Source organism: Mobula birostris, chromosome 1, assembly GCF_030028105.1.
Source record: "Mobula birostris isolate sMobBir1 chromosome 1, sMobBir1.hap1, whole genome shotgun sequence".
In the NCBI taxonomy this organism is placed as follows: domain Eukaryota; kingdom Metazoa; phylum Chordata; class Chondrichthyes; order Myliobatiformes; family Myliobatidae; genus Mobula; species Mobula birostris.
Genome location: NC_092370.1, coordinates 51,621,329 through 51,634,953, shown reverse-complemented (window position 1 = coordinate 51,634,953; position 13,625 = coordinate 51,621,329).

Genomic DNA, 13,625 nt, shown 5'->3' with positions numbered 1-13,625 from the left:
TTCCTTTCTCCTGGTAACTGCTGTAAATTGTGTCAAAGCAACACAGCAATCTTACTGTAAACCTCAAATGAACTTGCTGAATAAGTTCTTTTTAAAGGCTTGAATATGTCCCAAAAAGATTTCTGTTATTAAACGTTTTCAAATCCATGGCATCAAGTAAAGAATTAAAGGTAATTTATTTTAAAATATGTCTTGGGATTCTCTCCAACTAATGGGTGTTCCGTCAAACCCAAACCCACAAAATACTGTGCAATCTCATTACTGAAGAGCAGCAGGCAATTTAAGCATCAATCAAGTGCTTAATGATCTTCCTGGAGGGCTTTTTCAGTGCAACAATATATAAGAAGTCAAAGCAGGAATAGGCTTTTTAGCCCCTCATTCCTAATCTGCCATTCAGCAAGATTATGGCCAATCACTTACCACTTTCCTGCACCAGCTTCATATCCTTGATTCCCTTAATATCTACATCGATCTCTCTCAAATATACCCTACAGCCCTTGGAGCAAAGAGATTTTTTTCTCATTCTAGTCTTCAATGGCTTAAGCCCTTCGTTTGAGATTATGATTCCTGATGCAAAACAACAAATCTAGGGAAAACATCATCTTTATATCTACAGGGCATTCATTATCTGCAACAAAAGCCTAGGTTTTTGGATTTATTGCCTTGCAGTCCTGTTAATAACTTTTAATAAAATAAATGATAATTCCTTTGCACTCATTCTCTCTAGATTTGCAATCACCACCGTTTCCTGCAAGGTTTCTGTGAAGATGGACACAAATTATTTGGTTAATTTCTCCCCTATTTCTTTTTTTTTGACAATATAATTTCTCCTGTCTCAGTCTGTAAGATTATCATTGGTGAAGATTTTCCCATTTTGCAGTATGCATAAGCCTGAAGCCGCTGTGGTCTGTATTTCCATTTCTTCCAAGACTCCTTGCACATTCTATGTAGGAGCCACGTCTATCTGTATTGTACTTTGTGTTGTGTGTTTTATTATGGGTTATGGTAATTTATCATGTGGGTTTGGGTGTGATAGAAGTAAATGAGTACATTCACGTAATCACGTTTTGTAGCATTAGGTTAGTTAGTTAGAGAGAGAAGCCAGGGAATGAATTTTTTTGCTGACTGCTTATATCATTAATGTCATTAATTTCACTATCACTACACTAGTATCGCTAATATCACTAATTGTGATTGCGTGTTGTTGCCGATTTCGTAATAAATGATTGAACACACTTTATGCAACATGGAACTCAGTTATTCGGAAGCATCAATTTTTCAATCAGTCTCTCAACAGCTTTGATATGTCTTCAAGTAGTCATTACATTTTTATCAACAAAAAATAGTTATATCAAACAAACTCTAGTTTGTGACAAAGAACTGCCTGTTGGCAAAATTGGAACCACAACTTGCAGTAGGATTATCTGCAATCTTTTCTTGATTCATGCTGTGTATTTGTGGTTTGAACACAGTTATGAATGGTCAGCGCTGCCTGTCCACTGGGGACTGCTGCCCAATTATGTGGTGTTTGTTGCCTGAGGGTTTACGCTTTGTTTTGTTGAAGTGCTGAAATATTGTCCCAGTTGCTGACATTTGAATTGAATGCTGTTTGTTTGGTCTGGTTTAAGCGCTGTGGATGAGCAATCACTTTGTTTTTTGCCTATGTTTATTGACTAGAATAATACCGGTGTATTGCAATTTGCTGTAAGCAAACAAAGAGTTAATTGTGAATTGCACCATAAGGAGAATGTACGATGAGTGAATCGAAGCATGGAACTGACATCAGCGACCCTGAACTCAGGGCTGGTAAAAGAGAAATTAAACTTAACGACAAAGCTTTAGTAAGTAGAATTGAAAGACTTCAAAATGAATTTAAAACAAATGTGAACAAAATTAAACATTTAATGCAATCAATTGAGGATCTTATGAAATGCCTTACAAGTGCAATCTCATCTTGAGAATTTGACTAATCTCTGTGAAACTGTTGCTAACCAACAACAAATACTCCTCAAGGATGAAAAGGATGAATGTTTTTCAAGCATTAATAGCTATAGCAGCGTATTCAAAGAGAATGTAAAACAATGGTTGACTCAAACATGTTACACTAAAGGTTATGTTGCTGCAACGGGTGAATATGTATCACATCTTTCTGCAGACGATGTTTCTCAAATTCCAAGTCGTGTTTTGCCTATGCCTATAGCAGACAACCCACAGGATGATATGAAACTGATCAACAGTGTGTCAAACGTCAACACTTGAAGATCTGCTGCAGGAAGAAAATCTTTTGTGTCGACTTCTTCCTCTGCACGCATTAAAACAGAGGCTGATTTAGCTGCATTACTGGCACATCAATGACTATTGAAGGACAATCATGTACTGGAAGAGCAAGAGAAACGATTAGACAGGAGCAACTATGGAAAAGAAGGGACAGCTTAAGTTGGAGGAAGAATTTACTGCATGTCTGGTCAAAGTTAATGTGATAAGGGTTTCAAGTGTGGTGAGTGCTAAAATGCCCCAGCAGGACGGTCCAGTGGCATGAATTCCTGTATTGAAGAGGCACAAAGGAAAAACACTCAATATCAGTTTTGATTCATTTGTTCCTGAAGCGTCTGTGAAACATGAACAAGACCCCAAGAGATAGTTCAGGTTGTTTACTCTTCACCTGCGTTAATGAGGCATTCTGAAACAACGTCACATCCAACAGTTCAAAGTGCTCATGGGAACAGTCACTTACAGCATGGAGACACTCCTGTTTCATATGATAGAGATCAAAACAGTATTATGGATATTATGAGGAAGCAAAATGAAATAACAACCTTATTGGCACAAAAGCATATTTAATCTTTGCCTAAAGGAGAGATTTAAATCTTTGATGGCGATCCACTGCAGTATCATGCATCCATGAAGGCCCTTGAAAACAGTGTAAAAACAAGACTGACAGCCATAGTGACAGCCTTTATTTCCTTGAAATAGGACTTGTCAGAAGTTGTTGGCATGTCAACCTTAAGAAAGGATATGTACAGCTAAGGCTTTGTTACTGGAACATTTTGGTTATGAACAGAAAATTACATCTGCCTACATGTAAAAGGCTGTTTCTTGGGTATCTATCAAATCTGAAGATGCGAAAGTTCTTCAAGACTACGGTCTTTTTCATAAAGGCTGTTCCAAAGCCATGGAAGAAGTGCAATACATACATAGCTGGTCATGCCTTCTAATATGTTAATTGTCGTAAAGAATTTGCCCTCTATGCTAAGGGATAAATGGAGAATGGTGGTCTGAGAATTGCAAGAAAAGCACAACCATAAGACTACTTTCAATGACACTGTTAATTTTAAGGAAACACAAGTAAAGACTACTACAGACCTGCTGTTTGGGAATATATCGGCTGCTCCATCATGATCTATAAACAAAGGTATGAACAAAACTCTGTCACAACTTTGTTCTAAGGCTAAAGGAAGCATCTTTACCACCACTGTGTCCACTGTGAGAAGTAAACTGAACCTGAAACTAATGGAAAGGAAGTGGTCTCGTCAGGCAAAGGGTTATGTTCTACAGGGGTGAACACACATTGGATTTGTTCCCTCAGCTGGAGAAAAGGGCTTAAAGTAAGAAGATTGCCTTCCTAAAGGAAACTGTTGTTTCCTTTGGTTGTTTGTGTACACAGCAAGGAATGCAGGAAGTGTCTTTCATGCAAGGTATGTAGTTTTAAGCATCCTGGCATACTTTATATTAACTCTAACAAAAAGGATGCAGAATCAAAACAAGCCATGAAAGAATCAAACCAGCAGTTAGTCCTGAAGAAGGGTCTCAGCACGAAACTTTGACTATTTACTCTTTATCATAGATGCTGCCTGACCTGCTGATCTCCTGTGTGTGTTACAGCACTGAGTAATGTCCTGCTATCAAATAGTTCCAGGTCAGGTGAAGTCTAAGAAGGGTAACAAGACAGTGGTTACTTATGTTTTCCTAGGGAATACAGCACTGTTCTGCACAGTGAGCCTAATAAACAAGCTCAGCCTCACAGGAAGAAGGCCACTGAAAGGAGGCAATGGTGATGGGAGATACTATGCACAGACACAGCTGACAATTAACAGGATCTCAGTTTTGAACCTGCATGAGCTTCAGCAGCAGTTTAAGGCAGACTTCCCTGAATGCGGTCAGGATGAACAACCTGGTTTGTCAAGAGAAGACCACAAGTTCATGGAGCTGGTTACAAATTCTACAAAACTGGTGGATGGCCAGTACCAGGTTTGTTTACCTTTGAGAAAGAAAGAGGTTAATATGCCAAATAAAAGGAAGATTGCAGAACAGCATGCTCTAAATATAAGGAAGAGGTTTAAGAGGAATTTGTAATTTCACACTGACTACACAGCTTTTGTGAAGGATGTCAAATCCGGAGGTTATGCCGAAAGAGTGCCAGCAGAGGACCTGGAATGAAATGATGGGAAAGTCTGGTATATTTTATATCATGGTGTTTATCACCCCGGAAAAGGGATTCTTAAAAGAGCCAGTAGTGATTATGGCAGATATTGAATCAATGGTTCATCAGGTTAGAGTACCAGCTGAAGATGCAGCTCTGCTGAGGTTTCTCTGGTGGCATGATGGTGACCTTGGCCAAGATATGGTGGACTTCAGAATGTCAGTACATCTCCTTGGAGCAACTTCATCACTGAGCTGTCCCAACTTTATGCAGAAGATAATAAAGAACAGTTCAGCTGTGAGATGGTGGATAAAGCTTTGCATTGCTTCTATGTTGATGACTGTCTTGTGTCAGTGTCCTCTGAGGAGGAAGAGACATCTCTCTATCATGACCCTGTATCCATATGAGTTAACAGTAGCTTTTGACCCAAAAAGTGGATATGCAACCGACATAGTGTGCTAGCTGTGATACCAGAAGAGAGAGAGTGAAAGGCATGAAGGATTTTAATTTGGATCAAGATATTCCTTCAGTGGAGAGAGTACAGGGTGTGCAACGATGTTTTCAGTCTTATACTTTCAAGTTTAAGATCACAATCAAAGGTAGATCACTCACAACACGCTGGAAGAACTCAGCAGGTTGGGCAGCATCCATGGAAACGCTGACTGATTGTTTCCATGGATGCTGCCCGACCTGCTGAGTTCCTCCAGCGTGTTGTGAGTGTTATTTTGACCCCAGCATGTGCAGAATATTTTGTGCTTATCACTCACCAGAAGAGGTGTCCTTTCCACAGTTAGTTCCCTCTGTGATTCTTTAGGAATCTTGAGTCTGGTGCTGCTAAGAAGATCTTACAGATCTATGTAAGAAAGAGCTTGGCTGGGATGGCACTAAACCAAGATCTGTTGCTCATGAGAGGACAAGCTAGCTGGAAGAACTCTGCCAGTTGGAAGAAACATAGAAAAACTACAGCACAATACAGGCCCTTCGGCCCACAAAGTTGTGCAGAACACGTCCCTACCTTAGAAATTACTAGGCTTACCCATAGCCCTCTACTTTTCTGAGCTCTATAAGACTTCATGGTTGTTAGATGTTTGAAACCCCTGGATTTTGGAGAAGTTGCTGCTGCACAGTTACACCACTTTACAGACTCAAGCAGAGATGGCTATGGAGCAGTGACCTACTTGTTGTTGTACAACATGCACTCTCAGGTGCACAATACTTTTATAATGGGAAAATCTAGGATAGCTCCATTGAAGTCAGTGTCTATGCCCTGTATGGAGCTCACTGTTACTACAATGGCAAGCTGTATGGACACATTGTGGAAGACCGAGTTGCACAAGCAGTTTCACGACTCACCGTTTTGGATTGATGGTACTTCTGTCCCGAAGTATATCAAGAATGAAACTTCTGCGTTCAAATCTTTGTTGCAAAGAGAATTTCAGAAATTCTTAATACCTCAGAGGCATCTCAATTGAGGTATGTAAACACTTCAAGCAACCCAGCAGATGTGGTCTCCAGAAGGTTGAATGTGGAATTCCTGAAGAATAAGACATCGGTGTCAGGACCTCAGTATCTTCTTCAGCCTGAAATGGAATGGTCTGTGAATCCTGATCAATCTGAAGAACTCCTGCTCGATGATCCAGAAGTCAAGAGGCGTGTTACAAAGAATGCCATGCAGATTGAAGAGGAGGCGAATGTGGTAACATGTATAATCCATCACTTCTCGTCTTGGACCCATTTGAGGAAGACAGTGGTCTAGAGTCTTAGACTGAAGAACCTACTCTTGTTTCTTAGTCTGACTTAGATGAAGATCAACAAGGATATTCTTTGGAAGGAACTGAGAGAGCCAAAGATCAGATCAGCCAAGGTTGTCTCTCATTGGAGAAGCTCAGAAAGACTGAAACGGAGGTCATTGGGTTTTACCAAAGAAAGAGATTTCCAGATGAATTCTCAAGTTTGCAAAGGAGAGAAAGTGTGAAAAGGAACAGCCGAACTTTCGAACTCAATCCAGTACTTGGAGGTGTCCTGAGAGTTGGTGGACAGCTTAGTAGGGCAGCCATGCCTTAGGAGTCTAAACATCCTGTTATACTGGCAAAGGAACTTCATATCTCAGACCTCATTCTGAGGCATGTATATCAAGCGGTGGGATACGATGAACATAACCACACGTTGTTCAAGTTGTGCCAAAAATACTGGATTCCCAGTGCTAGTACAGATATAAGAATAATCCAGTCTAGGAGGGTAGTTTTTTGATGGTTGCACACAGCTCTACGATGCCAACATATGGCAGATCTACCGCTGGACAGGGTCTCTCACGGTGAGCCTCCATTTACACGTGTAGGAGTGGAAAACTTTGGACCTTGACAAGGTATGGGGTCATATTTACCTGTCTAGCTGTACAAGCTATGCACATTGAAGGGCATCATCTTTGGACACAGATTCTTTCGTTAATGCACTTTCATAGCAAGACAAAGACAGGTTTGTGACCTGCGTTCTGATAATGCAACAAACTTTGCTTGGAGCTGAGCATAAGTTAAAAGAAGCCAATGAGAAGTGGAACCATTCCCAGATTAGTGATGCACTTCTTCAGAAAGGAACTAAGCAGATTTTTAGTACCTCAGCTGGTTCACATCATGGGGGAACATGAGAGGGATTGACAGATCTGTGTGAAATTTCCGCCTTCCACCACGAAGCTACAGAAACTTGATGAAGAGGGTTTCCTTACAGTCATTTGCAAAGTTGAAGTTATTCAGAATCAGAAACAAAATCAGGTTTATTATCACCGGCATGTGACGTGCAATTTGTTAACTTCGCAGCAGCAGTTCAATGCAATACATAATATAGAAGGAATAAATCAATCAATCAATCAATCAATCAATGTTATTCAGTATATTTTATACAGTATATGTATATTGAATAGATTAAAAATCGTACAAAAGTCAGAAATAAGACCATAAGACCATAAGACAAAGGAGCAGAAGTAGGCCATTCGGCCCATCGAGTCTGCTCCGCCATTTTATCATGAACTGATCCATTTTATCCTATTTAGTCCCACTGCCCCACCTTCTCACCATAACCTTTGATGCCCTGGCTACTCAGATACCTATCAATCTCTGCCTTAAAGACACCCAATGACTTGGCCTCCACTGCTGCCCGTGGCAACAAATTCCAAAGATTCACCACCCTCTGACTAAAAAAATTTTTTCGCATTTCTGTTCTGAAAGGGCGCCCTTCAATCTTGAAGTCATGCCCTCTCGTACTAGACTCCCCCATCATGGGAAACAACTTTGCCACATCCACTCTGTCCATGCCTTTTAACATACGAAATGTTTCTATGAGGTCTCCCCTCATTCTTCTGAACTCCAAGGAATACAGTCCAAGAGCGGACAAACGTTCCTCATATGTTAACCCTCTCATTCCCGGAATCATTCTAGTGAATCTTCTCTGTACCCTCTCCAATGTCAGCACATCCTTTCTTAAATAAGGTGACCAAAACTGCCCACAGTACTCCAAGTGAGGTCTCACCAGCGCCTTATAGAGCCTCAACATCACATCCCTGCTCCTATACTCTATTCCACTAGAAATGAATGCCAACGTTGCATTCGCCTTCTTCACTACCGACTCAACCTGGAGGTTAACTTTAAGGGAATCCTGTAGGAGGACTCCCAAGTCCCGTTGCATCTCAGAACTTTGAATTCTTTCCCCATTTAAATAATACTCTGCCATTTTATTTTTTCTGCCAAAGTGCATAACCATACACTTTCCAACATTGTACTTCATTTGCCACTTCTCTGCCCATTCTTCCAATCTATCCAAGTCTCTCTGCAGACTCTCCGTTTCCTCAGCACTACCGGCCCCTCCACCTATCTTCGTATCGTCAGCAAACATAGCCACAAAGCCCTCTATTCCATAATCCAAATCGTTGATGTACAATGTAAAAAGAAGCGGCCCCAACACTGATCCCTGTGGAACACCACTGGTAACTGGCAGCCAACCAGAATAGGATCCCTTTATTCCCACTCTCTGTTTCCTGCCAATCAGCCAACGCTCTATCCACGTATGTAACTTTCCTGTAATTCCATGGGCTCTTATCTTGTTAAGCAGCCTCATGTGTGGCACCTTGTCAAAGGCCTTCTGAAAATCCAAATATACAACATCCACTGCATCTCCCTTGTCTAGCCTACTGGTAATTTCCTCAAAAAATTGTAATAGGTTTGTCAGGCAGGATTTCCTTTAAGGAATCCATGCTGAGTTCTGCCTATCTTGTCATATGCCTCCAGGTACTCTGTAACCTCATCCTTGACAATCGACTCCAACAACTTCCCAACCACCGACGTCAAGCTAACAGGTCTATAATTTCCTTTTTGCTTCCTTGCCCCCTTCTTAAATAGCGGAGTGACATTTGCAATCTTCCAGTCCTCCGGAACCATGCCAGAATCTATCGACTTTTGAAAGATCATCGTTAATGCCTCTGCAATCTCCACAGCTACTTCCTTCAGAACACGAGGGTGCATTCCATCTGGTCCAGGAGTTTTATCGACCTTTAGCTTATTCAGCTTCCTGAGTACTTTCTCTGTCGTAATTGTGACTGCGCACACTTCTCTTCCCTGCCACCCTTGAGTGTCCGGTATCCTGCTGTCTTCCTCAGTGAAGACTGATGCAAAATACTTGTTCAGCTCCTCTGCCATCTCCTCATCTCCCATTACAATTTCTCCAGTATCATTTTCTCTCGGTCCTATATCTACTCTCACCTGTCTTTTACTCTTTATATACTTGAAAAAGCTTTTAGTATCCTCTTCGATATTATTTGGTAGTTTCCTTTCATAGTTAATCTTTTCTCTCTTAATGACCTTCTTGGTTTCCTCTTGTAAGGTTTTAAAGACTTCCCAATCCTCTGTCTTCCCACTACAATATATTTTAAAAATGTGAGCTAGTGTCCAAGGGTTCAATGTCCATCTAGGAATCGAATGGCAGAGGGGAAGAAGCTGTTCCTGAATTGCTGAGTGTGTGCCTTCAGGCTTCTGTATCTCCTACCTGATGGTAACAGTGAGAAAAGGGCATGCCCTGGGTGCTGGAGATCCTTAATAATGGATGCGGCCTTTCTGAGACACAGTTCCTTGAAGATGTCCTGAGTATTTTGTAAGCTAGTACGCAAGATGGAGCTGACTAAATTTACAATACTCTGCAGCTTCTTTCAGTCCTGTGCAGTAGCTCCCACCCTCCGATACCAGACAGTGATGCAGCCTGTCAGAATGCTCTCCACGGTACATCTATAGAGGTTTTTAAGTGTATTTGTTGACATACCAAATCTCTTCAAACTCCTAATAAGTATAATTGCTGTCTTGCCTTCTTTATAACTGCATCAATACGTTGGGACCAGGTTAGATCCTCAGGGATCTTGACACCCAGGAACTTGAAACTGCTCACTCTCTCCTCTTCCGATCTCTCTATGATGATTAGTATGTTTTCCTTCGTCTTACCCTTCTGGAAGTCCACAATGAGCTCTTTTGAGTTTGAGTTTTGACGTTGAGTCCCAGGTTGTTGCTGCGACACCACTCCACTTGTTGGCATATCTTACTCCTGTATGCCCTCTTGTAACCACCTGAGATTCTATCAACAATGGTTGTATCATCAGCAAATTTATACATTGTATGAGCTATGTCTAGCCACACAGTATTGGGTATATAGAGAGTAGAGCAATGGGCTAAGCACACACCCTTGAGGTTCACCAGTGTTAGCGAGGAGGAGGTGTTATCACCAATCCGCACAGATTGTTGTCTTCCGGTTAGGAGATCGAGGATCCAATTGCAGAGGAAGGTACAGAGGCCCAAGTTCTGCAAATTCTCCATCAGGATTGTGGGAATGATGGTATTAAATGCTGAGCTATAGTCAATGAACAGTATCCTGACACAGGTGTCATTAGGTGCCATTATCAATGGTCATTCAATTATTAAGTCATTCTCTGATCCTAATGACTTGAAAGCACTAACACTCAACTATCTGGTGCTTCTTAATCCTCACCATCCTTAACACCAGGAGAACTCCAAAAGGAAGACATTTATGCTCATCGTAGATGGAAATAGGTCCAATACAGGTCAAACTTGTTTTGGAAACAATGGGTCAAGGAGCATTTTCCTCAGTTACAGGAACGTCAGAAGAGGTCAGGTATAAAACACAATTTCCTCCCAAGAGACATTGTGCTTAGAGTTGACGACAGAGTGCGTTGCAACTCATGGATCGTGGGAAGAGTCATTTGAGTATTTCCAGACAGAGGAGGATTTGTGTGGCAGGTGCGCATCAAGACCAAAACCAGCTGTCTGGATTGGCCAATTATCAAGGTCAGTCTTCTATAGGAGGCAGACTTTTGAGAAGCTACAGCTCCAGAAGTTTCACTTACTTTGGTTGTTTAACTTTAACTTCATTTACTGACTTGAGTGAGAGTGGTGGTAAAGATCACTCTGTACTAGCTAAGTGCTGGCAACCTTTAGCCTAGGTGATGGTTACATGAGTTGACTTGAAGAAGAAAGAAGAAAACGATGTTTATCCAGCTTCCTGGGTAACCACATCTGTACCAGGTGCACCGAGCTGCAGATCCTCAGAGTGTGTTAACGAACTGGAGCTGCAGCTCGATGACCTTCAGCTCATACTAGAGACTGAGAAAGTGATAAAATGGGAACTACAGGGAAGGAATCACCCATAGGTTGCAGGAGGCAGGTAACTGGTGTCTATCAGGAGAAGGAAGGGAAATGGGCAACCAGTGCAGAGTACCTCTGTGGCCGTTCCCCTCAATTATAGGTATACCACTTCGGATACTTTTGAGGGGGATGACCTACAGGGAGGAGCCACAGCAACTGGGTCTCTGGCAATAAGTTTGGCTTTGTGGCTCAGAAGAGAAGAGAGGTAAGGAGGACAGCAGGAGTGATAGAAGATTCCATTGTAGAGGAATAGAGACAAGATCCTGTGGACACGATAGAGACACCTGAATGGTATGTTGCCTCCCAGATGCCAGGGTCAGGGATGTGTTGGATTGGGTCCATGGCTTTTTAAGAGGTGAGAATGACCAGTCAGAAGTCTTGGTACATATTGAAACCAATGACATAGGTAGGAAAGGTGAAAAGGACCTAAAGAGATATTTTGGGGAATTAAGCAGAAAGCTGAAAAGCTGGACCCCCAGGGTAGTAATCTCTGGATCTCTGCCTGTGCCATATGTTAGTGACGGTAAGAATAGGATGATTTGGCAGATGAATGCGTGGCTGAGAAACTAGTGCAGGGGCAGGAGTTCAGATTTCTGGATCATTGGGATCTCCTCTGGGGAAGGTATGACCTGTGCAAAAGGAACAGGTTACACGTAAGCCTGAGAGGGACCAATATCCTTGTGGGCAGGTTTTCTAGATTTGTTCGGGGGTGGGGTGGGGGTTTACACTAACTTGGCAGAGGGATAGGAACCGGAATGATAGGGCTAGGGCAGTTGGTTTGTAAACAGAGGCAGCATGTAATGAGACTACTAGCAAGGACAGCTAATGATAGGCCAAAATTGCAGTCAATGGGATGAGTTGTAATGTAAAGAGGAACAAAGTGAAAAGGGTAATAAGGACTGAAGGTACTATATTTGAATGCACGCAGTGTATGGAATAATGTAGATGAACTTGTAGCACAGTTACAGATTAGCACATATGACATTATGGGCATCACTGAATCAGAGGTGAAAGAAGGTTATTGCTGAGAGCTTAACATCCAAGGATACACACTGCATCGAAAGGAAAAGCAAGTAGTCAGGCGGGTTGGGGTGTCTCTATTGGTAAACAAATAAAATCAAGTCATTAGAAAGATGTGACATAGGATTGGAAGGTGTAGAATTGTTGTGGGTAGAGCTAAGCAACTGCAAGGGTGAAAAGACCATAATGGGAGTTATATACAGATCTCTGAATAGTAGCAAAGATGTGGTCTACACATTATAAAGAAAATGCATGTCAAAAGGGCAATGCTTCAATTGTCATGGAGAATATTAGTATGCGGGTAGCTTGGGAAAATCATGTTGGTACTGGATCCCAAATGGGGCAATTTGTAGAATGCCTACAAGATTGCTTTTAGCTTGAGTCCACTAGGGAATCAGCTATTTTGGATTGGGTGTTGCAATGAAGTGGAATTAATTAGAGAGTTTAATGCAAAGAAGCCCTTAGGGGCCAGTGATCATATGATAGAATTCGCCTTGCAATTTGAGAAGGCGATGCTAAAGTCAGATCTATCAGTATCATAGTGGAGTAAAGCAAATTACAGAGGCATGAAGGAGAAGCTGACCAGAATAGATTGAAAGGGGACACTAGCAGTGATGATGGTAGAGCAGCAATGGCTGGAGCTTCTGGAGTAACTTGGAAGGTACTGGATAGATACATTCGAAAGGAGAAGAATTTTAAAGGCAGGATGATGCAACTGTGGCTGACAAGAGAAGTCAAAACCAACATGAAAGCCAAAGAGAAAGCATATAATAGAGCAAAAATTCATGGGAAGTTGGAGGATTGGGAAGATTTTAAAAGCTATCAGAAGGCAACTGAAAAAGTCATAAAGAGGGAAAAGATAGAATACAAAGGCCAATAATATTAAAGCAGATACTGAAATTTCTTCAGATATATAAAGTGTAAAAGAAAGGTGAGAGTAGAAATTGGACCACTGGAATATGATGCCAGAGAGATAGTAATGGGGGCAAGGAAATGGCAGATGAAATGAATAAGTATTTTGTATCAGTCTTCACTGTGGAAGACACTAACAGTATGGTGGAAGTTCAAGAGTGTCAGGGGGCAGAAGTGAATGAAGTTGTCATTACTAGGGAGAAGGTACTTCGGTAACTGAAAGGTCTGAAGTTAGATAAGTCACCTGGACCAGATGGTCTACACCCCAGGCTTCTGAAAGAGGTGTCTGAAGAGACTGTGGAGGCATAAGCAATGAGCTTTCAAGAAGCAATAGATTCTGGCATGGTTCTGGAGGAGAAGAAAATTGCAAATGTCACTCCACTCTTTAAAGAGGGATTGAGACAGAAGAAAGATTACAGGTCAGTTAGTCTGAGCTCTGCGGTCAGGAAGATGTTGGAGCCGATTGTTAAGGATGTGGTTTCAGGGTACCTGGAGGCACATGATAAATTGGGCCGAAGTCAGTATGGTTTCCTCAAGGGAAAATCTTGCCTGACAAATCATTCGGTATTCTTTGAAGAAAT